The 26776-nt window shown below is 48.3% G+C and overlaps 1 protein-coding gene across 1 annotated transcript in view; it reads right to left on the minus strand.

The window, feature by feature from the left end:
- Positions 1-5635: 5635 nt before the first annotated feature.
- LOC148115246 (uncharacterized) overlaps positions 5636-26776 on the minus strand; it is a 52609-nt gene continuing 31468 nt past the window's right edge. Inside the window, exons 8-9 of the mRNA XM_087885138.1 lie at positions 7857-8025; positions 5636-5956 (exon numbers count right to left, since the gene is read on the minus strand). The gene's annotated coding sequence lies outside the window, so the exon portion shown is untranslated. The remainder of the gene's footprint in view (positions 5957-7856; positions 8026-26776) is intronic.

Genomic DNA, 26776 nt, shown 5'->3' on the forward strand with positions numbered 1-26776 from the left:
TTAAAGTTTAACAATTCATTCTTTATCTTAATATCTTTATATTTGTTTGGGGTTGGCTTGCTTCCCATTCATCTTTTTTATTGTACAGCAATCTTTCTCCTCAAACATACCACCTCTCTTTTCTTTCCTTCTTACTTTCTCTTCCCCCCCTCTTCTTCTCCTCCCTACTTCCTCTTCCTTTCTCCTTCTACTCCTCTTTTCCTCCCTCTCTTACCCTCACTCCTACTCTAATTTCCCTTCCCTTCCTTCATCCCTCTCTATTGCTGTATCCTTTTATGCATATGGACTACTCAGAGGGCTGAAAAAGATATTTCTGACTGGTCCTCGCACTTTTGACCAGTCCTCGAACTTACGACTGTCTTCACATTTTACGTTTTTGCCCTATCTTGTCACCATAATGAAGAGAAGCAGTTGTGAAATGAGTGACACGGTTGTTAAGAATGCCGCAATGTGCATAGATGTGAGGATGGTCATAAGTGCAAGGACAGGTCAAAAGTGTAAGGACCAGTCAGAAATGACTTTCAGCCCTCTGAGTAGTCCCTATGCACATAGCCACGCCCACCCAGTCACATGACCACCAAGCCACACACCCCAACCAAGCCACGCCCACAGAACTGGTTGTTAAAAGAATTGAATCCCACCACTGGCTGAAAGGCTCTGCCCCTGAGATTACAAAGAGAGGGAAACCACAGAACATGTTCTTAATTGTTCCTTTTATGAAGATGTCCGAACCAGATTCATACTACTTCTGATTGCAGATATCTGCAATCTGGTCGCCCAGATTCAGCCTATGCCCAGATGCTGTTCATTATTGAAATACCCCCTTCAGCTGGGCTAGGTTTTGTGTAGCAGCACAAAAGATGTCAAAACCTGATGGGCCTGCAATGTATTTTAGTGACTATAATTCATATAAATTTTAGATATTATTTTGTTGATATTAATAGCTTTAAATGCTTTACTTCATTGTAATTTTAGATGTTATCAGATTTAATATTATTTTAGTGTTTACATTATACTTTCATGCAAGCTATATCCTGAATCTCACTTATAGATGTTAACTAGGTTTTATAAATGTATTTTAACTTTGTCTTAAATTTTATTTTGTTCATTATCTCTATAGTCTTTGATCACATTAAATTGAATTTGAACTGAATTCAACCTGGGTGGTTATTTAAAAAAAAAACATTTTTATTAGATTATAGAATAAAATACAAAAATATGAAAGCAAATAATAGGACACAATGGGGAGGAAAAGAGGAAAGAAAAGTGAGGAGGGGAGGAAGAAAAAAAAAGCATTGACTTCCGACTCTCTCTGTTGCAGTTGAATAAAGCATTAACATACAACCTCAACTTTTTACTTTTCCAAAATAATATAAACTGTCAGTCTCCAAGTAATGCACCCATTACAAATCGAATTCCAAGCATTCCTTTTCATCAAAGAACGAATTTATTTAGATACATCATCTTGGTGATACTGGTGAAAAGCCAGTACTAAAGTTCCCGGGCTTTTCACTCCAATATACCGTATTTTCTGGCGTATAAGACGACTGGGCGTATAAGACGACCCCCTACTTTTCCTGTTAAAATATAGGGTTTGGGCTATACTCGCCGTATAAGACTACCCCTCTTCCAACGCACACCAAATAAAAATTAAAAAACATCAGATTTGATTTCAATATGGTAATTTTAATTCAAATGCTTATGCCTTTCCAAGAATCTAGTACACCAGGATACAGTGGCCTTAAATCTGTTGCTGTGATCTGGGTTAGATTTGGCCCACTGAAGTGCAAACAAACGTATTTTATTTCGTGTCACTACATAACCGTTTTGGCGATGCTCATTCACCATGTCTGCTACATGTTTTTCGAGTTCTGGCCAATGTGGGGTGCCTCTTCTTAATGCACATTTACCCCTTGGCATACCCTTTAATGCTTTTACATTTGCTTTCCAGTCCCGAACCATCTTTTCTGTTACTCCATATTGTCTTGCAGCAGCACAGTTATTATGTTCCATGGCAAAGTTTACAACTTTAAGTTTAAAACTGGCTTCATATTTCTTTCTTCTTGCTGGTGGAGCCATGATGGGGTCTTGATTGTTATATTTGTATACTATACTGTATGTATTGTTGCTGTACTGTAGAGAAAGGTAATGGGCTACGCTACGTGTAGTGGCAAGAGGGCTATTTTGTACCAGGTTTTTTTCCTTCACCCATGCAGCCTTGTCCAGATCCGCACACTTCATGAATCTGAGTTGCTGGCACTGACTGATGACATTGACAGAAAGCTGTGCCAATCTAGTCAAGGCTGCATGCTGCTGAATGCTGGAACCAGCTGGCTGCTGAGCGGAGCTTCCCCCAGGCATCTAGGGGGGTATTATCGACGCTCCGACTTCCCCAGCTGACCCCCACTGATGGTGAGCTCCACCGGTCTGGGGAAGTCAGAGCGTCGGTAATATCTCCCTGGATGCCTGGGGGAAGCTCCGCGGAGCAACCAGCTGGTTCCAGCATTCCAAGGAGGTCCACGGTGAAAGCGGCGCCGCGGTCGACATGGGCCAGCACCTTGCACACCTGGCTCTGCATCTCCATTATGAGAAGCTCCATGCGACTTCGCATGTCTCCGCCCCAGTCGCGCAGCTCTCGCAATCCGCTCACCGGAGGAGCCATGAAGTGTTCGCACCGCCTTGCCAGATCTTCCTCATCCTCCTTTCCCCATGGCTTTTCCGGTTGTAATTGTTGCTGCTGCTGCCGCCGAGGCTGCTCCTTCATCTCCGCCCGCCGCACTAGACCCAGCCCGGCCAGCACCGCCGTGGCTCCCGCAGTCCAAGCGGATCGGCACCCGGGCTCGCAGGCGAAGGGTGGGAGTGCGCAGCGCACTTTCCTGGCTTGGCGCCAATCCGGACGGCTGCAGTAATGGTGAGAGCGGGCAACCTCGGGAGAGCCATTTCGGGACTCCATTTTGCACGTGTAGTGGATCCCAGTTACCAAGAAACCCGGAGAAGAGGCACAACGGGGGTTTATCAAAAAGGAGCTTTAAAAGAAGTCTCGATACAGAGGATGCGGCGAGCATGGACACCGTCCACACAAACAGGCACCAAAGTCTCATTGTGGCAACGTTAAGCCGCGACTTTACACGCCTCCTAGTTTTAGGCTGCTTGTTCCAATGCCTTCGCGATAAGCCAGCAGAATCAAAACACTTTTTTTCTTTCTTTCCCTCTTTCTCTCTCTCTTTCTCTCTCTCGGCGGCTTTGAACCCGTGGAATTGGGGGGGGAGAGGGGGAATGTTATCAGCAACAAACAACAACAAAAAGTGTGTGTTTGTGGAGAGGGGAGGTAGTGGTAAAGGCGGCAGACCGGTTTTTTCCCCCCCAAGCCGATCTCTTTCGCGGCGTATCCAGCCCGACCCCATTCAGAAGAAAGGCTGCAGCCGGAAAGAAACAGGGGGGAAAGACATCTGCACCTTTTGTTACATACACACACACAAAACCCACAGTTTTCTGGCCTCTCGCGCAGATCTGTTGTGGGGTGGGGTGGGTGGGAGCCACATAATTCCAGGAGGCGAAAAGGGGCGCAGGGATATTTCCAGAAATGAGCGAAATAATGCAATCCACGCAGCGACGCCCATATTCTCCCATTCAGATTCTACCTCTGGCTGAGAGAAAACTGCCTTGAAAGTTTCTCTGCCCCCCCTTTAAACCCAAGACCCTGCCTCGTTTGCAGACTAGAGCACTTCTTTCCCCCGCCCGATTAGCCCAGGTTAAAATCTTAAAAGCTCGGGCGCCCCTCAAGCCGCTTCTCCCGGCATCGGGATGAACGAGAAAGCCGTTTTAGCTTCACCTATTCTTCCACACACACATCTCCACCCTGGAAGGTAACTTAGCGCTGCTCCTCCTTTCCCCATGGCTTTTCTGGTTGTAATTGTTGCTGCTGCTGCCACCGAGGCTGCTCCTTCATCTCCGCCCGCCGCACCAGACCCAGCCTGGCCAGCACCGCTGTGGCTTCCGCAGTCCAAGCGGATCAGCACCCGGGCTCGCAGGCGAAGGGTGGGAGTGCACAGCGCACTTTCCTGGCTTGGCGCCGATCTGCACGGCTGCAGAAGGAACTGGGCACCGGCTGTCATGTCTTTTCTGCTGTGCGGGATTCGGCACCTGGGCTCCCGGGGTTTAAGCCTCCGGGCCGGCCCGCGCTGCTCCAGGATGTTTGCTTCGGGCTCCTTGGAATCGCTGCTGGGCGGTTCTTCCCGTTGGGGCGATGGTGGGTGGTTGTGAGCCTGGAAGAGGTGATGAAATGCAGAGCAATACCTCATGGGGAAGGAGTTCGCCGTGGCTCCCGCAGTCCAAGCGACGCCGATCGCTGCCACCCACCATCGCCCCAACGGGAAGAACTGCCCGGCAGCGATTCCAAGGAGCCCGAAGTTCTTCCCATTGGGGTGATGGTGGGTGGCAGCGATCGGCGTCGCTTGGACTGCGGGAGCCACGGCGAACTCCTTCCCCACGAGGTATTGCTCTGCATTTCACCACCTCTTCCAGGCTCGCAGCCACCCACCATCGTCCCAACGGGAAGAACCGCCCGGCAGCGATTCCAAGGAGCCCGAAGCGAACATCCTGGAGCAGCGCGGGCCGGCCCGGAGGCTTAAACCCCGGGAGCCCAGGTGCCGAATCCCGCACAGCAGAAAAGACATGACAGCCGGTGCCCAGTTCCTTCTGCAGCCGTCCGGATCGGCGCCAAGCCAGGAAAGTGCGCTGTGCACTCCCACCCTCCGCCTGCGAGCCCGGGTGCCGATCCGCTTGGACTGCGGGAGCCACAGCGGTGCTGGCCGGGCTGGGTCTGGTGCGGCGGGCAGAGATGAAGGAGCAGCCTCGGTGGCAGCAGCAGCAACAATTACAACCGGAAAAGCCATGGGGAAAGGAGGACGAGGAAGATCTGGCAAGGCGGTGCGAGCACTTCATGGCTCCTCCGGTGAGCGGATTGCGAGAGCTGCGCGACTGGGGTGGAGACATGCGAAGTCGCATGGAGCTTCTCATAATGGAGACGCAGAGCCAGGTGTGCAAGGCGCTGGCCCAGGTCGACCGTGGCGCCGCTTTCACCGTGGACTGCTGGGAAAGAAAGGAAGGTGACCCGAATTCTGGGGTAGAGTGGGGACGCGTTCCTTTCTCGTGGGCCGCGCACTGCCTGGCACCTCTTGTAGGTTGGAACTAATTTGGAGTACAGCTTCCCCTCAATGTTGCCGGCGCTCCCAAAGTGTCATCGGTCAGCGCCAGCAACTCAGATTCGGGTACCCGGCGTATAAGACGACCCCCGACTTTTGAGATGATTTTCCTGGGTTAAAAAGTCATCTTATACGCCGGAAAATACGGTAAGTTTCAGTTTCTCAAGTTTCCAAAACAACTGTCACATTGTCCAAACAAGATGGGAGCTGGTTGCTAAGTGACATCTCTCCTCCTCCTCCAGTCAGCCAGACAGTGGAATGTGGTTGACACATCAGGTAGGAATGATGTTTTCACTGAAGGCTCCATCCTCCTCCAGTTCCAACATGTGTTAAACTGAATTCATGCACCCAAGGATACAAACAATCCCACACCGCAATCAAATTCAGTCTTGACACTAGCCATTTCTAAAACAACAAATCAATCTAATCAGTAAAACCCAAAATCAAAGTTTCATTTTTTTCCACCTCAAGCACAAAGTCCAGAAGCAGTCTCCACATAGCAACAAAAGTACTTATATTATTTTCTTTAATCAAAACAGTCAATTTAGACATCTCTGCCAGCTCCATCAACTTCTGTAGCCCATGGTGGGAGTCTGTAGTTCATGGTGGGAGTCGAAGCGTCCTTCCAGTTTTGTGCATACAGTAGTCTTGCTGCCATTAACATATATAAGATCAAGGTTCCAAAATGTTTTTTCCATTAAACCCAGAAGAAAAGTCTCTGGCTTCATCTCCATCTCCATTTTAAGAATTTTCTGTATTAAAATATGAATCTTATTCCAAAATTTGTTTGCTTTATCACATGTCCACCATAAATGATAAAAGGTGCCTTCTTTATTTTTACATTTCCAAATTCATTTGAAATACTTTATACATCTTAGATAACTTATCCGGTGTTAAATACCAATAATACATTATCTTATAAAAATTTTCCTTTAAATGATAGTTTAGTGTGAATTAAAAACCTTTCGTCCACATATTTTCCCACTGTTCAAGCATCACATTCTATCCAAAATGCCTTGCCCACTGAATCATACAATGTTTTACATGTTCATTTTGCAAATTCAGTTTCAGTAACATTTTATAAACATTAGCAATAATATGTTCATCATTGCCACACAGTAGGATTTCCAATTCATTTTTAACAAAATCAAACCCATTACTCTTTTTATCTAGTTTAAATCTTTATTTCAATTGTTGATATGGGTGAATTGTTGAAACTGAGTGGTTATACACAGTATTTGTTTTTCGAAATAATATCTAGGACAATGGTGGCAAACCTTTTACACACTGAGTGCTTTGCGCGCTTTGCGTGCACACGTGCCATCCACGCTAATGCGTGGCTCCTCCCCATGCACTGTGCGTGCAACACCATCTGCGCATGCGCACAGATTTCACACGTGCCACCATGCAGTGCATGCACAACCCCATCTGCACATGCGCACAGCTTTTGCGTGTGCCCCACCCGTGTACTGTGTGCGCAATCGCAATCTGCACATGTGCATGGTTTTCACATGCGTGCTGTCTGCACATGCGCATGCTGCACACCAGTACTCTTGCACACTTGCGCAAATGCACATGCATGCGCAGGAGAGCTCCGAAGACCAGCTGGGTCCTCTGAATTGCGTACATGTACACCAGAGGCCCGAACACCAGCTGGGGCATGTGCGCATGCACAACTGCAGGTAAGTTGGGCAACAGCTCACGTGCCCGGAAAAATGGTTCTGTGTGCCACTTTTGGCACACGTGCCAAAGGTTCGCCATCACGGCACTAGGAATTTAATAAAAGTTGACTGTGATCCACAAAAGTTTATGTAATAATAAATATGTGAGTCTTTACTGTTTTATAGGGTGCTTTATACTATTTAACTTGTATGGTATGATATTTTCTCTACAGATGGAGGTTTTGGACTAGGAGCAATTTAAAATATGAAGTTCCTCATATTAATTATGAAGTGACATAGTCATGAGAGGACTGTGACTTAAGAATTGTTATGTGGGAAGAAAAATCTATCTGGTTCAGTTCCAACCTGAGAGAAAGACACTGGAAACATGGAGGCTGATTGGAAAGATGGTTTATTGATGAAGCAGACCAATTGATTTGATGAGTACATGGATTTTTTATAAGTTTCAGAGTGGCTGCTAGGGGGGTTGTGCAATGTCTGAAATACCCTTAGGAAATTGTGCAATGTAGTGAGCTCTGTGTCTTCTGCTAAAAGGTAGTGAGTTAATCCTATTATGTCCTGAAGGATTGTAAGAAGTTAGCACCCACCCCTTTCCTAGAAGAATGAAATATTTTAGGAAATATTAAAAAGGCAGAATATATTTCCTTGGATGAGAAATGGAGAAGCATGTTTTAAAGATGAAGCAGCTCCCATCTTCCTGCCCCCACCCTTTGTCAATGGGCCAGAGGCAGAAACTCCATCTTTGTCAATGGACCATCATCTGCCACACAATAGGACCCATCTAGCAACAGAAACTCACCACATAGCACCTGGGAAGATTACATCAGCCAGCAAGGCTAGCTTGCTGACAACCAATCAGGATACTCTTCTGGGGCCCCAGGAAGTTCAAAGCCAGAGAGGGCATAAAACTCAGGGACTCACTGCGTCTCGCCCCTTTTTTGTTCAGGAACTCAAACGAACATTGTCTTACCTGAACGTTCCTTCTCGGCGCGCTGATGGAGAATCCAAAATTATGGGTTGGTTCCTCAGCTTGATTGCCAGACTGGGTGACTGTTTCTTTAAGAAACATCCTTGGCCACTCCTCCTTTGCTTGGCTAAGCCCCAGTTCATTCGCGAAGTCAACAGGAGATGGTGCAGTCCTGAAACAACAGTATGAGACAAAACTGAGCAGTCCTGGCCAGAAGCAGCCGAAGGGATGGGTTGGATTCTCCATCAGCGCGCCGAGAAGGAACGTTCAGGTAAGACAACGTTCGTTCTCCAGCGCGCTGCTTGGAGAATCCAAAATTATGGGATATACCCAAGCTAGTTAGAATTAGGGTGGGAGGCTGCGTCATCCCGGGAAGGAACAGCCAGGACAGACTGTAGCACTCGACGACCAAATGAAGCTTCAGCCGATGCAAAGGAGTCAATTTTGTAATGTCTAACAAAGGGAGTCAAGGTAGTCCATGTCGCAGCCCGACAGATGTCAGGGATGGATGCCTGGGTAGCCCACGCCGCTGAGGTGGCTGCGCTACGGGTGGAGTGTGGAAGTATCCTCCCTGGCAGAGGAGTCGGTCTGGTGCGATAAGCCATGACGATGCAGGCCTTGATCCAACGTCCTATCGTGGATGAGGAAACTTTCATGCCCAAGGTAGATGGATAGAAAGACAGGAACAATGCTTCGGACTTACGGAAGGACGCAGTCCGTTTGATGTATCGGCGGAGAGCTCGTTTAACGTCCAAGGTATGCCATTGTTGTTCAAGATGATGGCTAGGAGCCGGACAAAAATCCGGTAGAATCAGCTCTTGGGCACGGTGGTACAGAGAATTTACCTTTGGCAGGAAGGAAGGGTCTGTACGAACCACCACCTTGTTGGGATGGAAAACGCAAAGGTCAGGTCGTACAGACAGTGCAGCCAGCTCGGACACTCATCTCGCAGAAGTAATTGCCACTAAGAAAGCGACCTTCAGAGTCAGAAATCTAAGGGAGATCGAAGCCAGAGGCTCAAAGGGAGGTGACATAAGGGCTGATAGAACTAATGGCAAGTCCCAAGTTGGGTATCGATGAATAGTAGGGGGACGGAGGTTGGACGCCCCTCGTAAGAATGTCCGGATACGGGGATTTTGAGTCAAAGGTCGATTGTCCACAGGAGACAGAACGGTGCTGAGGGCAGCCACTTGACGCCTCAGGGTATTAGGGGCAAGGCCACGGTCCAAACCGTCTTGTAGAAACACGAGCACAACAGAAGGAGATGCAGTTGTAGGGTCCTGATGAGACTTGGAACACCATGTGCAAAAGGCACGCCAGGTGGCGTCGTATATACGGTTAGTTGATGCACGCCTGGCAGACTGCATAGTGTGGATCACACTGGCCGGGATGTTGTCCTTCCTTAAGCGGATCCTCTCAAACGCCAGACGGTCAACTGCAACCACTGGGGGTCTGGGTGCAGAATGACCCCCTGGCTGAGAGATATCCGGTCGTTGGGAATGTGCCAAGGACGCTCCACCAAGAGACTCCGAAGGTCCGCATACCAGGAGCGACACGGCCAATTGGGGGCGACCAGGATGAGATCCGCCTTCTCCTCCAACAGCTTGCGAATCACTCGAGGAATGAGCGGCAGAGGGGGAAAGGCGTATAGCAGGCCCTGTGGCCAACGGCTTCGAAGTGCGTCGCACCCTTCTGCTCCGGGACAGGGAAACCGGGAGAAGAATCGGGGAAGGTGGGCGTTCAGGCGTGTTGCAAACAGGTCGACAGTTGGATGGCCGAATCGGTTCGATAGCTCCGCGAACAAGATCGGATCTAGGCGCCACTCCGCCTGATCTATTTGAGTCCGGCTGAGCCAGTCTGCCGTGATGTTTTCGACCCCGGATATGTGTTCGGCTGTTAGAGAGAGAACCGTCTTCTCTGCCCAAAGAAGCATCCTCGTCGCCTCCTCCATCAATTGCCTGGAGCGAGTGCCTCCTTCTCGGTTGATGTGGGCTTTCGTTGTTGTATTGTCCGTTAGGACTAGAACATGATGTCCCTTCACTGATGTTCTGAAATGCCGGAGAGCAAGATGGACCACTCGCAGTTCTAGCCAATTTATGTCGTGTCGTAAGTCCCGACTGGACCAGCGGCCCTGGGCAACCGATGACTGCAGATGGGCGCCCCAGCCGAATTGACTCGCGTCTGTCGTCAGGATTAAGCGACTGGGTTCCAGAAAGAAGGAGCCCTTCCGTATGGACGGGGAGGTCCACCACCTCAGAGACAGCCGTACCGTAGTTGGTAGGGCAACTGTGCTGTTCGAACAGGCCCGGTGGGACCTCTGATAGGGCAGGAGGAACCATTGCAGAGGACGACTGTGAAGATGAGCCCACGGGAAAATGGAGATGCACGAAATTAGTTTGCCGAGTAGTTGGGATAAGGTGAGAAGAGGAACAGATCTGAGAGAACGAACTCTATTCACCAAGGATTGAATCCTGTGAATCCTGTCGGGGGATAGGAAAACTCGACAATCGATAGAGTCTATGAGAGCTCCAAGGTGGAGGATGCGAGTAGTAGGTGAGAGCTGACTTTTGTTGAGGTTCAGGGAGAACCCGTGCTGCTGTAGGACAAGCGAAACAGCTCTCAGATCGGCGACAGCCTGATGTCGGGAGGCAGAGAGGATTATGATGTCGTCCAGATAGCACATAACCCTGATGGGAACTTGCCGCAGAGATGCTGCTAAGGCTGCTAGCAGCTTCATGAAGGTCCGAGGGGCAGATGACAGGCCAAACGGCATGGCCCAATACTCGAAGTGCCTGTTGGACTAGGCAAATCGAAGAAACCGTCGATGGGAAGGACGGATCGGGACATGCAGGTAGGCCTCCTTGAGATCGATTGATGTCATAAAGTCGCCCTGTCGGATGCTCTGCAGGATCGATTTGAGCGACTGCATTTTGAAGTGTTGGCATTTGATGAACTTGTTCAATGCCTTCAAGTCTAGAATCCCTCTCCAGTCCCCGGAAGATTTGGGGACGAGAAAAAGGCGGGAGTAGAAACCGGATCCCCGTTGTTCTGTCGGCACCGGTTCGATAGCGCAGATGTCTAGTAGATGTTGTATCTCTGCGTCCATTAATGCTCTCTTCACCGGATTGCTGGGAAGAGGGCACCAAAGGAAGTGGTTCGGAGGACTGGAGAGGAAGTCCAAAGTAAGACCGAACCGTACGGTCTGAAGAACCCAAGCGTCTGTTGTCGTAGACACCCATTGGGTCAGGAAGTGGATAAGACGACCTCCAATGGGAAACTCTGTGGTATAGTCACTTGCCTCTTCTATAGGGGCGGGTGGAGGCCCCACGATACTGGCGTCTAGTGTTGGGTTGACCCTTGCCCCTGTCACGGTAGGCAGGACGTTCAGAGGCTCTGTCTCCTCCATGGATGTATTGTCTGGAAAAATAGGACCCACTGGGCCCAGAGTCAGTCCGAAAGGGCTGCCTGTGAGTATAAGGAGTGAACCTCCTATCATGACTCCTATAAGAGGAAGGCATAACTTTACGTTTATCCTTACCCTCTATGAGTATCGGGTCTAGGGCTTCTCCAAAGAGAAGGGAACCTTTGTAGGGAGCAGATGCCAGCTTCCACTTTGACTTGAGGTCAGCCCTCCAGTGGCGAAGCCAAAGGAGACGCCGAGAGGTAACATTGGAGACAAGGGCCCGAGAAGAGAATTTAGCAGCATTCAAGGATGCGTCAGCACAATACTCGGTGGCAGCCACGATTTTATTTATGTCATGGTGAAGCCTGCTGTTGTCAGGTGGAAGCCGCTCCTGCAATTGGCGCAACCAGATGATCGATGCGCGTGCAAAGAACGAAGTAGCCGTAGCCGACCGAATGGCCCATGCTGAAGCTTGGTGCGTCTTGCGGAGCGATAACTCAGCCTTCCTGTCCTCGGCTTTGAGACCATCAAGGACATCATTGGAAATCACCGCAGAGGATGTCAGCTGAGCAACAGGCGGGTCCACCAAAGGCAACTGGATTAAATCCTGGAAGGAAGGATCCGAGCAGTATAGGCGCTTGTCAAGGGTAGTAGGAGCAGAAATGTATGCAGGTTGTGACCACGATCTTTGGACGACATCGGTGAATAATTCCGGACATGGGATAAAATCCTCATCCGGCTTTTGCAATTGGAAGAGATCATCATGAGGTTTCGGATCTGACTGTTTGGATGGTTGGGAAGACGATAATCCCATGTTGGTGGTAGTCTTTGCCTTGTGGAGCAACGACTTAAACATTGAAGGACGGAATAAGCCAGTGAATGAAGGCCTTTCAGGAGCTAAATCCTCATCCTCAGACAATTCTCCCTCTTCAAGTTCCTCTTCCTCCCAGGGAGAATCCTCAAGGAGGGGTTCTGGGTGATGAAAATGGGGACGGTGAGGATCATCATACGATGGAGCCAGAGGTGGGTGCGCAAGGACAGGTCCTTGCGATCCTTGGATAGGAACAGAAGACAGAATTTGAGACATTGTTTGGGACACAAGATCTTGGATGTCCCTGGAGAGAGAAGGTTGAAGACCTTCCGATGAACGAAGGCCAGCGGCCGTAGGAGTAAAGGTAGCCTCAGGACTAGGCCGACTTGGAGGTTTGGTGACAGGAATACAGGAGCCAGGAACCACTGATGGAAAGGCAGCCTCTCTAAGATGCTGGACATCTGACAAGCCTTGTACAGCCACGGAAGAATCGTGAGGCGGTCTGTCTGGGGACATCTGGCGGTGAGACGATTGAGCTCTCTGCTGTGCTAGGAGATACTGTCGTTCAAAGGCTTTACGTTTACGTTCCTCAGCCCTATCTGAAGCAGCTGCACGAGAAGCAGGATGCGGACTTGCAGACCTAGCTCTGACATTCCGCTGTTTGGAAGTCTTGCTAGAAGCCTTTGATCTCTTCCTAGCCTCAGGAGGACTGTAAGCTTGATCAATTTCGGATGATACCTTTGATTCAGCCATCAGAATGGAGGAGACAGGTAAGTGATTTAATGAATTAATCTGATAAATTGATGAGGTGAATAAATGATCAACTAATTCTCTTCTTTTTTTTTTTTATAAAAAACAGGCAACAAACAAACTTAACGCTGCTTTAGATATGTCTACAAATAGCAGCAATTTTATGGCCAAGAGGTGTCACAACACCTGACAGCCGCCTCGCCAGGAATGAAGACAAGCACTCACAACTGTAATAAGGGCAAAATGTCCAGTCTAATTGCCTGCCAAGATCAATCCAGAAAAAACAGCCGCTGGAAGCAAGGGCAGTAGTCAGGAGGAAAGGTCTGTATATGGAAATAACAGCCCTCAATCCACAAACGTTGCGATCGCACGAAATGGCCGCCAAATGCCTCAGTCCTCTTGCGCCGTTAATTAACAGCTGGAAACGCAGGAAAGACCAATTTACGTGCGCGCGCGGCTCGAAACAGCCGTCGGGCACCTGCGCAGACGATCGCTACTGTCCTCGTAAGAAGAGGGGCGAGGAGGCAAGCAAAATGGCGCGTGGCCCGAATCTAGCCGCCGAGCGCCGTTTTAAAAGCGTTGAGCCATCAGATGAGTAAATAAGGCTGCTCCGCTGTCCTGGATAGGCGCCAAAGGCTGCAGAAAAACAAGGCGAGGCAATGCAGGCAGTTAGGAGTTAGCCGAGCCTTGCAGGGACTCCTGGCCGCTATTTTTCAAGCAATTATAGGTCTAAAAGGCGGAGGTGGTAATTCCGGCGATCCGGCCCCAACACACATACCAGCGGCAATTATAATCACTCGGAGTTGCCAGACAGGTAGTGCTCCGAGGAATCAAGGCGGCCAACAGAGGGGAGTCCCCTGGCAAATCCCCAGGGAGTACTCACCCACTGCAGCACTGTTAGGTCTAGTCAGTCCAGAATAGAGAAAATTTTGAATATGAAAACCAAATTATGGAGATTCTTCAGCTAAATTGTCAGAGCCAAGGAAAAACCCAGTCTCTTCTTTGACTGAGTGAATGAACTGGGGCTTAGCCAAGCAAAGGAGGAGTGGCCAAGGATGTTTCTTAAAGAAACAGTTACCCAGTCTGGCAATCAAGCTGAGGAACCAACCCATAATTTTGGATTCTCCAAGCAGCGCGCTGGAGAACCATGTGATCCTGTCCACCATTAAACCATCTTTCCAAGCAGTCTCCATGTTTTCCCCACTTGGAGCTGAACCCAGAAGGATATTTCTTCCTACAGGATCATGTCCTGTTCTTCTTAATCCCATCATCTGAAGGTCTTTTGTTTTGTAGATAGGTTGGCCCAGACTTTCTTAATGGGCACATTTTTTCATGCCGGGGTGGGTATTAAGAGTGAGTCTGCTTCTTGCCTCTAAAAAAACATGTTTCTCCATTTCTCATTTAGGGAAATATAATATTTTGTCTTTTTAATATTCCTCAAAATATTTCATTCTTCTAGGAAGGGGGCTTCCCACAATGGGCCTTGGAAGAAGTCCTTGAGCCATCAGGATCAAACTCCTGGCTATGGGTAGAGTCAACCTACAGAATGTATCAGATTACATTTTCAATTTACAAAAATAGATCTGTTCTTTAAAGGAAGAAATATTATACCTCTTAAGGATGTACTTCTGGTGGGACCACAAAAAAGGACTTTGGTGGTTTTCCTTTACCTATGGAACATCATTCCCCTAGAAGTATGATTGGTCCTTGTTTGCTTTTCCAAAAACCCTGAAGACATGATTTTGTCAGAGGGCCTGTGGACCCCATCTGGAGATGGAACTGATCAAATTGTTAGTCTGATTGTGTTGGTGCTGCCACTGGGAATCATTTGTATGAGAGTTGGGTGGCCATGTACATTTATTAAATAATTAATTGAAAAATAGTAGTACTGTGATGAACAGAATGTTGATTTGGGTGATCAGAAGCTGGGCCTGATATTCCCAAGTCTGTTTCTGAAACAACTTTCCCTCTAACATAGCATTTTCCATACAATTTGGACTACAGCTCCCAGAATTCCAAGCCTCACACTAGTTCATTTTTGTCTTCTTTCATTAATGTGAAAAGCACTTCAGGCAGAGATAAAAGGATATGGAGACTCAGTAGGCAAATAATATGTATTTCTGCCCATTTTGCCCTGACAGTAGTGAATAGATTGGATTGGGTGTGTACAGACACAAAATGAAACGTGTAAAAGTTTCATCAGGGTGCAGCCTCTATTTTCCAGATATTCTGGAAAGGCAGAAAATAGTCGTGGCAAATGTAGGCAAACCTTGAAGAGCTGCCAGATTAGGGAGTGCCTAGTTATCTTCATTTACTTCATACATCCAGTCAACGCAGATTCGCCTCTTCAGCTTCCTTCGCCCTCTCCCTTGGGGAAAGCTGTATTTGGTTCGAAAGCAAGGCTGTTGCTTTCCAAGGTGACAAAGCGCGTGAAAATCGCACCCGCCCTCTATTCTCTGTTCTGGAGACCGACCCAAGCACGCAACGCAGCTCTCCGGCAAACAAACATACCGAGAGCCACGGCGCTCAGAGGAGAAGCGTTAATAAACGTTTTCACTAGGACTCTTGATGGGTGGCAGGAACCCGAAAAGCTGATCAACCCGAGGAGACGCGACGCGCGAGCGCGTTGTAGTGCGGTTCTTTTTTTCCCCCCCCGTTTGGCGCCAACTGGAAGAGCGTAAGCAGCGGCGTTACAATTTTGCGCAATCTTCCTTTTTTTCTGGTATTAACCGGTTAGAACCGGCCTCGGAATAGCAGCAGCAGCACCACGTATTCGCGCAATTTGCGCTTGCCGCTCCTAAATGACTCAACGCCTACAGGTCTCTCCTGTCTTTATCAGCCCCGCCTTGCTGGCAGAAGGTGCTGCTGTGGCTAATATGCTGAAAATTAAAAGATGGACAACTGATGCGGAGTTGGAAAAAGCGTATCTTGTCTAAATCTATCTAAATCTATCTTTTACTTTTAAAAAAGACCCTTTTCGTTCATTAATTACTGAAGTCACTGAGATAACGATGTGACCACACCTAGAATTCCATATAGTTTTGGATCTCTTATTTCAGAAAAGATGTTGTATAGAAAAAGACACTTGCAGAGGAACGGTGGGAGATTACCACCAGATAAGAAGTGCTTTTCGTCACATGCATTTAACTTGAAATTTGTGTCTATAACAGTGAAAGGATGGACACCCCAATTGCTGGGATTAGAAAAAACGATCTCACAAAGTTAGTGTGGTGACAGCAATGGCTGTGTGAACCTTTCATTAATAGCTGTTGCAAACATGAGAAGCGGGATTTCCCGTTTTTCAAATCTGGGTTAGATGACCTTTGTTATGACTGTTTTTGTAAGGGTAAGATTCTAGAGAATCTCTAGAAATTTGGGACTGCATTAAGATGAATATTTTGGTTCTAACCATGGAAGAGGAACACTGCATCTGATGAAGTGAGTTGCAGCTCACAGCAATTTAATGCCTTGGTGCTACCTGAACTCTCCTGATTTTTGGTTACCATAGAATCATAGACTTAACACTGCTTTCCTCCTACAATATTCTTGTATTGTGTGTTGCTGAAGAGAAACAACAGTTTCTCAGCTGAATACAATTAAAGGGGGAAATGGTTTCATAGAGTTGTTGAATTTGCAAAGTATTAGAATTTGGCCAAATGAAGTTGCAATTACTTTTCAGATCTGATGTGCAGTGAGGCTAGAACACAAATTCTTCAATATGTTTGAACACAGCTCACTATTGCATCCATTGGGTCCATTTGGCACTGGGGCTGGTGAAAAAATATTTCTCAGTGTTGCTGAATAGAATTTAGCAGTGATAAATGGCCTATTGCAATCCAGACCAACAAAAGAAGCTGTTGTATTCTCAGTTGCTTACTGTGTCTGCAAGACACTGAAGATACAGTTATAACAGAATAAACACAGTTGGAAGGGACATTGGAGGTCTTCTAGTCCAACCCACTGATCAAGCATGAGACCCTATATACCATTCCAGACAAGAGGCTGTCCAGTCTCTTCTTAAAAGCCTCCAGTGATGGAACACCCACAACATCTGAAGACGAGCTGTATCACTGATTTATTGTTCTCACTGTCAAAAAATGTCTCCTTAGTTCTAGGCTTCTCTCCTTGATTAGTTTCCACCCATTATTCCTTGTCTTGCTTTCTGGTACTTTGGAAAATAGGTTGACCTCCTCTTGTTTATTGTAGCTCCTCAAATAATTGAACACTATTATCATGTCACCCCTAGTCCCTTTTTTCACTAGACTAGACATACCAGTTCTTCATATGTTTTAGCCCCCTAATTATCTTTGTTGCTCTTTTCTACACTCTTTCCAGAGTCTCTACATCTTTTTTAAAATATAGTGACCAAAACAGGATGCAGTCATTTTAAGTGTGGCCTTACCAAGGCTTTATAAAATGGTACTAATACTTTACATGATCTTGATTCTATCTCTCTGTTAATGCAACCTAGGATTGCATTAGCTTTTCTGGATGCTGCCACAGATTGCTGGGTCATGTTTAAGTGATTGTTCACTAGGACTCCAAGATTCCTCTCACAGTATTGCTATTGAGCCAGGTCCACCTAATATGTACTTGTACATTTGATTTTTCTTTCTTAATGTTGGAAGAAATATGCATCTGGGTTCAGCTCCAAGTGGGGAAAAGGACACTGGAAACATGGAGACTGCTTGGAAAGATGGTTTAATGGTGGACAGGAACACATGGTTTGAGTTCCTGAACAGAAAAGGGCCAAGATGCTGAGCATGCCTTGGTTTTATGCCCTCTCTGAGCTTTGAACTTCCTGTGGCACAGGAAAAGTATCCTGACTGGTTGTCAGACTCCTGGGAGTGGGGGGTCTTAGCTAGCCTTGCTGGCTGATGTAATCTTCCCAGGTGCCATGTGGTGAGTTTCTATTACTAGATGGGTCCTATTGTGTTGCAAATGATGGTCCATTGACAAAGGTGGGGGGAGGCAGGAAGTCTTTAAAACATGTTTCTCCATTTCTCATCCATATTCTGTCTTTTTAATATTTCCTAAAATATTTCATTCTTCTAGGAGAGGGGTGGGTGCTAACTTCCTACACTAAGTATAAAACCTTACTTTTCTCTACATTGAATTTCATCTTGTTAGATAGGGCCCAGTGTTGAAGTCTGTCAAGACCCATCTGGATTTTAAGCCTATCTTTTGGGGTATTGGCTATTTTGCCACTCTAGTGTAGTCTGCAAATTTGATGAGTTCCCCTTCTATTCCCTCATCTAAATCATTCACGAAGATGTTGAAGAGTACTGGGCCTAAAACAGAACTTCCACTGCTCACTTTCCTCCATATAGATGTAGGTGTCAACTGTCCAATTAGCAAACCCAAAACAAGTAAATACTCTTGGGGAACTTGAATTCCCAAAAGTAAAACTTTGTTGGATACACCATATTGGTACTGAATAAACAAAACCAGATCTGGTTTTCCCGCGCAAATGCTTGCACAGTTAAACAATAGCTTCCCCTTCCCCCACCTCTTGGTTGTCCACATTATCCAATTATGAGATGTCCTTTTCAGGGGTGGTATTCACTTACCTTCGCTACCGGTCCACAAATGTGCTCACGCGCACCTCCTCCATGCATGCGCAGAGCCTTCTGCGCATGCGCAGAGGGTAAAAAATGGGACATTAAGACATCCGGGCGGGTGGGCGGAGCCTCCTGCCACCAGCGCTACCAGATTGCACAATCTGGCTGAGTTTCACCACTGGTCCTTTTGTAATGGGATCAGTCCATCTCTTTCTCAAGCACCTGCAGTAGTGACCTTGATGGCTTCCATGCTCTCACAATCTCTGCATACATTCTCTGCATTCCATTTCTCCTTCCCCACCCCCCAGTTCATTGGCAAGGTTAGTGGGGTGGGGAGGGAATGGGGATTTTGAAGTAACCTTCCCCTGGAGTGGGGAGGGAATGGGGATTTTGCAGTATCCTTCCCCTGTCATGCCCACCAAGCCACGCCACGCCCACCAAGCCACACCCACAGAACCGGTAGTAAAAAAATTTGAAACCCACCACTGCATAAGTCCATCTTAATATGCTATTCCTGGTATGTGATGTTTTGTATACATACAGAGAAAGAAGCACTCTTGTAATCTTTGACTTTTAGGCTTGCTGTCAAACATCAGCCATAATACTAATGACTGTTTTGAACAATATGCAGGTTGTATTACACAAATGGCTATTTTATATGTGAAATTATGACTGAAATATTTCTGCACCTATATTGGTTCACACTGTCAGTAAGCTTCTCCTTAGTTTTAGGTTGCTTCTCTTAATGGTAGACTAACAGAAACCTTTAATATTGAAAAGGGAACAAGACAGGGGTGTCCCCTGTCTCCACTATTGTTTATTTTGACTTTGGAACTTTTGTTGAACAAAATACGTGAGTCAGACAAAATAAAGGGAATTAAAATTAGGCATTATGATTATAGACTAACAGCATTTGCAGATGACTTGGTTGTTACTTTAACCCAACCAGTGCAATCAGCTATAGGCTTAATGGATATAATTAATCAATATGGACAAGTATCTGGATTTAAAATAAATACGGGGAAAACAAAGATAATAACTAAAAATATGACTATAAATCAAAAAAATGAATTAGAAAGAGTAACAGGATTTGAAATAGTAAAAAAGGTCAAATATCTAGGGATTTATATTACAATTTCAAATGTAAAATTATATAAGTATAATTATGAACTGTTATGGTAAAAAATTCAGAAAGAGATGGACAATTGGAAAAAATTATAATTGTCTGTTGGGAAGAATAGCAGCAGTAAAAATGAATGTTTTGCCTAAGTTTTTATTTCTTTTTCAAATGATACCTATACTTAAAAAAGATGCAAATTTGAGGGAATGGCAAATGGACATTGACTTACCTGAATGTCCTTTTTCAGAACGCTGCGGATACACTCCAGCACTGGGAAAATCCTCATTTCTGACAGCAACTGAGAGAACTTATATTTAAATTAACCTCCAACTCTGTGCTCCTACCACGCCCCCTTTTGCACTCAGATCCCCAGTCTTGAACGAAGGACCAGCAAAGAAACAGCAACAAAACTTTATTAAACAACAACCAAAGCTACCAAGACCACAAACAGGGGGGGAAATGGAGTGTATCCGCAGCGTTCTGAAAAAGGACATTCAGGTAAGTCAATGTCCATTTTCCAGAACGCTGCTACTACACTCCAGCACTGGGACATACCCAAGGCTAACTATCAGGGTCGGGCAAATGATCTCTCCCCACAGAGGACCCAGAAACAACACCCTGCAGAACCCTGCGTCCAAAAGACGCCTCAGCCAATGCATAAGGGTCTATACGATAATGTCTAACAAAAGGCGACAAGGAAGTCCAAGTGGCTGCCCTGCAAATGTCCAGGACAGAAGCCTGAGTCGCCCAGGCTGCTGATGTAGCCGCACTTCGAGTCGAATGAGGCTGAATTCCCGCAGGAACAGTCCTAGACTGTCTCTCATAGGCAGAAGAAATGCAGGCCTTAATCCAATGACCAATCATGACCGAAGACACCTTCTGTCCCATCATGGCAGGATGAAACGACACGAAAAGCGCCTCCGTCCTCCGAAACGAAGCAGTCCTGCGGATATAACGCCTCAAGGCCCGGCGAACGTCAAGAGTGTGCCAAAAAACCTCACGATGATGACTGGGTGAAGGACAAAAATCCGGTAGAACCAGCTCCTGCGAGCGGTGAAACCACGAATTCACTGGACGTAAACGCCGGGTCCAGGCGAAGCACCACGGTGTTAGGGCGAAAAATGCACAAATCCTCCCTGACGGACAAGGCAGCCAGTTCGGAAATCCGCCTGGCCGAAGTTATTGCCACAAGAAATGCAACTTTGAACGACAGAAACTTGAGAGAGATCGAACCAAGAGGCTCAAACGGAGTAACAGTAAGGGCTTGCAGAACCAGCGACAAATCCCAGGAAGGATAACGATGAACAGTGGGTGGCCTCAGGTTCGTGGCGCCATGAAGAAAATCCCTCACCCAAGGGTGATGAGACAATGAAGTGTAAGGCGGGAAAGAGAGGACCGTGGCCAAAGCCGCCACCTGACGCCTCAGGGTGGCCGACGCCAGTCCCTTGTCCAATCCCGATTGGAGAAAGCCCAAGACGTCGGGTCAACATGTGCCCCAGCACACCAGCGACAAAAGGCCCTCCACGAGGCTTCGTAGATCCTAGTCGTGGATGGCCTGCGGGCTGCCTGCATCATACCAATCACAGTATCCGGGAGGCGGCCTTTCTTCAAGATGACACGTTCAAATGCCAAACGGCCAACTGGAGCCATTGGGGCTCTGGGTGGTGGATGGCCCCTTGGCACAGAACAACTTGATGAGGGGGAATCACCCAAGGATCGGTCACAGAAAACTCCACCAGGTCCGCAAACCATGGTCTGCGCGGCCAATGGGGCGCCACTAGCAACACTTCCGCCCTCTCCACAATCATCTTCCTGATCACCTGCTGAATCAGCGTGATTGGCGGGAAGGCGTACAGCAGCCCGGCCGGCCACCGACACCTCAGCGCATCCACGTCTTCTGCCAACAGAGTCGGGTAACGGGAGACGAACCGGGGCAGTTGGGCATTGGCGGGACTGGCGAAAAGATCTACCACCAGCTTTCCAAAGCCAAGAGAGGCCTCCTGGAACAGCCTCGGAAGCAGCTGGCATTCGGCTTGATCGATCACCGTCCTGCTGAGCCAGTCCGCTCGCGTGTTGGCCGCCCCCGAAATGTGGTCCGCTCGTAACGACAACAGGTGGCGCTCCGCCCAGTTGAACAGTTTCACCGACTCCAGCATCAACACCCATGACTTTGTTCCCCCTTCTTGGTTCACGTGTGCCTTGGCAGACGTGTTGTCCATGAGGACTAGGATGTGTCGACCCTGGATCAGCGGCCCGAAGTGGAGCAGGGCAAGACAGATCGCTCGAAGCTCGAGGAGATTGATACTGAGCACACGTTCCTCCGGGGTCCACTGCCCCTGGGTCACTCGGGCACCCAGATTGGCCCCCCACCCGTGGAGACTGGCATCGGTGGTAACCATAATACGGTTTGGCTCCAGAAAACTGCAGCCCTTCAAGAGAGCCGACGACTTCCACCATCGGAGTGACAGTCGGACCTGGGGAGGCACGAGCACCTTCCTTGCAGAGTTGGAACAGCCCTTCCGCTGGAAAGGGAGGAGAAGCCACTGCAACTGGCGAGAGTGTCTGCGAGCCCACGGCACCACCCGGAATCACGAGACCATCTTCCCCAACAACTGCAACAGAGTCAGCAGAGACACCGACCTCCGGCTTAGGACCTGGTCCAGCAGCATCCGGATGCTCCTCACCCTCTCTGATGACAGGGACACCTGCCCCTTCACGGAGTCTATCATGGTGCCGAGGTGCAGAATCGAAGTAGAAGGGACGAGCTGGCTCTTTTCCAGATTGACAGTGAAGCCGTGCTCTCGGAAGGTTGAGAGCACATGTTCCATGTCGCGTGCTGCATGCGCCTGGGACGACGAGAGGACTAGAATGTCGTCCAGGTAACATAACACTCTCACCGGAACAGTACTGAGCGTTGCCGCCACCACCGCCACCAACTTGGTGAATGTCCTGGGAACCGAAGAAAGTCCGAACGGCATTGCACAGTACTGGTAATGCTTGCCCGCATATTCGAAGCGTAGAAATTGTCGATGAGAGGGAAGAACCGGAACATGAAAGTAGGCCACCGACTGTAAGAAGTCCCCTTTGCGGACTGAAGCCAGAATCGAACGAAGGGAGTGCATCTTGAAATGACGATAACGCACCACCAGATTCAATTGCTTGAGGTTGAGAATCCCCCTGATGCCTCCCGAACTTTTTGGCACCAGAAAAAGGACCGAGTAGAATCCGGTCCCCTGTTGATCTAACGGAACTGGTTCTATCGCCCGGATCTCGAGCAGATGCGCAATCTCCGCCGCCATGAGACCGCGAAGATCCGCAGCCAACGGTACTGGACACCTGATGAAACGTCGAGGAGGAAGGTCCGTGAACTCGATTGAAAGGCCATCTGAAATCATGTGACGCACCCACACGTCCGGCGTGGACATCTCCCACCGGCGATGCAACGCTTGAAGACGACCGCCCACAGGACTTGGCACCGGTGAGTCATTTGCCTCTACGGAAGAGCTTGGAGTTGGCCCTGCGAAAGGGACGTTTCGACATGGTCTGAGGTCTGCTGCGGTCTCGGAAACGTCTGTCTGTGAAGCGGTCGGACGGCTGGAACGACTGCCTGTAGGAGGAGGGTCCTCCCGACCCGGAATAGGATCGAAAGGGCTGGCGTTGTGCGTACGGCACATAACGTCTATCTTGCTTGCGAAAGGAAGAAGGCAAAACTTTTCTCTTATCTTTATCCTCCACCAAAACCGGATCTAGGGCTTCACCAAACAAGGTAGACGCTTTATACGGAGCTGCCGCCAGCTTCCATTTCGCCTTAACATCGGCTTTCCACGGACGCAGCCAGAAGAGGCGCCTTGACGTGATGGTAGCTGCCAGCGCTCGCAATGCAAATTTGACAGAATTCAACGAGGCATCTGCCGAATATTCAGTGGCTGCGATAATCTTGTTGACATCGTGGCGAAACCTGGTTTCCTCCGGAGGCAGACGCTCCTGAAGCTGACGCAACCAGATTAGCGAGGCGCGATTGAAGAAAGAAGTGGCAGTGGCAGTTTTGATAACCCAGGCCCCTGCCTGATGGGACCTCTGGAAGGCCAACTCCGTACGCCTGTCCTCAGACTTGAGACCTTCAAGAGGATCAGACGATACCATCGAATGAGAAGTAAGGCCTGCCACCGGAGCATCCACTGTGGGTAAGTCCAACAGCTTCTCCAACTCAGGAGCCGGACAGAAAAGCTTTTTATCCAAATTACTGGGAGCGGTGGATGACCCAGGCTGGGCCCAAGGAGCCTGCAACACCTCAGTGAACAGTTGAGGGCACGGGATAAAGTCTTTTTCCTGCTTGACTTGCTTGAACAAGGCATCATGAGGACCAGTCTCTGACTGTGCTGCAGGAGGCTGGGCCCCAACCGATCCCAGGTTCGTGGTCAACCTAGCCTTGTGTAGAAGAGATTTAAACAAGGCCGGACGAAATAAGCCCGTAAAGGCCGGAGAGTCGGGCAGCAAGCCCTCGTCCTCAGAAAATTCCAGGTCATCAGCACAATCCTCCTCCTGGTCAGAGCTCTCAGATGAATCGGACTCTCTGTGAGGAGAGGGCCGGGTTCGACGCGAGGTTGAGGAAGACAGCACCCCCGAAGAAGTCCCGGCCGCAGAGGTTTGGGCTGCTGTCTGTGCACTCGCTGCCATAATCGAAGCCAAGGCCGTAGAGAGCATTGACTGGAAGTCCATCTGCGAAGGGGGTGGAGAGGGGTCCATTGCTCGAAGTCCCGCAGCCGTGGGTGTGAACGTGGCAGATGGGCGTCGCCTAGAAGGCGCTGAGGCGTTGAGCCCCGCGAGCGACACATCTGGCATCGATTGCGAAACACCCCTACGTAGGGTCGAAGAAGCGGGCTCCATCATTCGTGGCTCAGGCCCTCCTGCAGCAGAAGGCGACTGATGACTTGAACCCGCCTCCCGGCTAGGTGACGAAGCTGCTGCCTGTTTGGCCTTCTCCCACTGTCGCTCCAAGGCGTTGTGGCGTCTAAGTGCGTCTCTGTCAGCTGCGGACGAGCTCTTAGATGAGTGGGCCCCATGACTGCTCGAACGAGACTTTTTGCCTGACTTTTTCTTGCGGGACTTAGAGGGCCGTACTGGACTGGCCTCCGGCTCAAAGTCAGAAGAAAACGAGGAATCGGCCATGTCTGTTTTTTTTTTTTTTAATATATGCAAGGACCACGCCTGCTGGTAGCCCACAAATTCACAGTTCTGCGCTCTACCCTAAGGAATAGACAGGCATCACGCAAAGGCAACTAGGCCATGCCCTGCCTGGAGGGATATCAAATGGGCCAGTGACGGTCTCTGGAGGCCCCCCCTTTTTTCCCTGTGGTGCCAAAAGTGCCACAGCACCACTGGAAGGAAGCCTCGCCTGATCCTACTTTCAGACCAGTAGGAGAAAGGTGCTGGCTCAGACTAGGCCCAACAAAATGGCAGCCGCCCAAGGATCCAATATGGCGGCCCCGCTATGACGGTGCAGTAATTGGAAGCGCCTGACCAGGCCGATGGAACAGCCGTCTTAGCCTCCCCCCGACGCCTCTGTCTTGGGCGCCTCGCGGGGACGGCTCTTAGCGCTCCAGCTGTTTGGCGGAGGGGCGGCGAGCCACGACAAGCCGCACCGCATTCCCCCCATGGCCACTTACTCTGCAGGCTCCAGGCGACGAGTCGGCCCAACCATGCGGCGCCGCCCGCAGAACCTGACAGGACGGACGCCGGAATGGAGCCACGGCGGCAACTGCTCCCAAAGCGCCGCTCCTTCGATCCGCCGCCGCCTCGCACACTATTTAGCCGCAGTAGGGGAGCGATGGCTAACCGCCCTGCCCCAGTCCCTCTGGTGGCAGAAACACAGCCGGCACCGCCCCGCAGGGACAGAAGCCGGCGGCTGCAAGCGCTCCTCGCGCTAGGGTCGGAACGGCCCGGCTCCCCGGGCACGAAGCTGACTAGCAGCTGTTTGGTGCGGAATCAGTCAGCAAACAATAAAGGGCACTGAAAAGGAACTCCAAACACCTCCGAAAGGAAAAAGGGGGCTAATCAAAAATAAATAAAGGCCTCACGCAAACTCTAGAGCACAGAGAAAATCCTCCCAGTCTGTCAGCAACTGAGAGAAAGACTGGGGATCTGAGTGCAAAAGGGGGCGTGGTAGGAGCACAGAGTGGGAGGTTAATTTAAATATAAGTTCTCTCAGTTGCTGTCAGAAATGAGGATTTTCCCAGTGCTGGAGTGTAGTAGCAGCGTTCTGGAAAAAGGGTATTAATAACTTTGTTTTGGCAGGGAAAAGACCGAGAATAAAATTAAAAATAATGCAAGATATACGTGAAAGAGGAGGTCTTAATATGCCCAACCTAAGACTATATTATGAAGCAGCAGCCTTATCAGTAATCAGTGACTGGATTAATTTAACAGAAAGAAGAATATTGAATATTGAGGGATATGATTTGATATATGGATGGCATGCCTACTTATTATATGATAAGGTGGATAAGATTTTTAAAAGCCATATATTAAGGAATGCTTTATTGAGTGTCTGGAAAAAATATCAATACAAATTAAATGATAAGATACCTATATAGGCAGTACCCAGACACGCCATAGAGAATATAAGTGCAGAACAAAAACAAGATGTGATTACATATAAAGAGCTTCTTAATATGGAATGAGGTACATTACAGTTAAAGTCTTTGAATGTATTAAAAGAAGAAAGGATAATTCAAACTTGGTTTCAGTATGGACAGCTACAAGCTAGATGGAAAGAGGATCAGAAAATTGGCATGATGCAAAATGAGGAAAACTTGGTAAAATAAATCCGAGATCAGTGCCAAATGCATATAAAAAGGTTGTATAACATATTGATAGAAATAGATTCAGAAACGGAGTTAGTTAAAGATTGTATGATAAAATGGGCACAAAATATTGAGGAGCCAATAATGATGGAAACGTGGGAGAAAATATGGGTTAGAAATGTAAAATTTACACAAGCCCAAAACTTGAGAGAAAATTTTTACAAAATGTTTTATAGATGGCATCTAGATCCTAAAAAGTTAGCTTGTATGTATCCAAGCTTGCAATCCAAGTGTTGGAGATGTGAGTGTGATGATGCCACGTATTATCATATATGGTGGACATGTAAAAAAATCAAAGCATTTTGGATAAAAATATGGTGGTTTATGCAAAATATTCTTAAAAAGAAGATAAAGTTTACTCCACAGCTGTTTTTGCTGGGTATAATTACAGATTGTACAGTTATAGAGACTAAAT

This window comes from Pantherophis guttatus, chromosome 2, assembly GCF_059756535.1.
Source record: "Pantherophis guttatus breed Tessera chromosome 2, ASM5975653v1, whole genome shotgun sequence".
NCBI lineage: Eukaryota > Metazoa > Chordata > Lepidosauria > Squamata > Colubridae > Pantherophis > Pantherophis guttatus.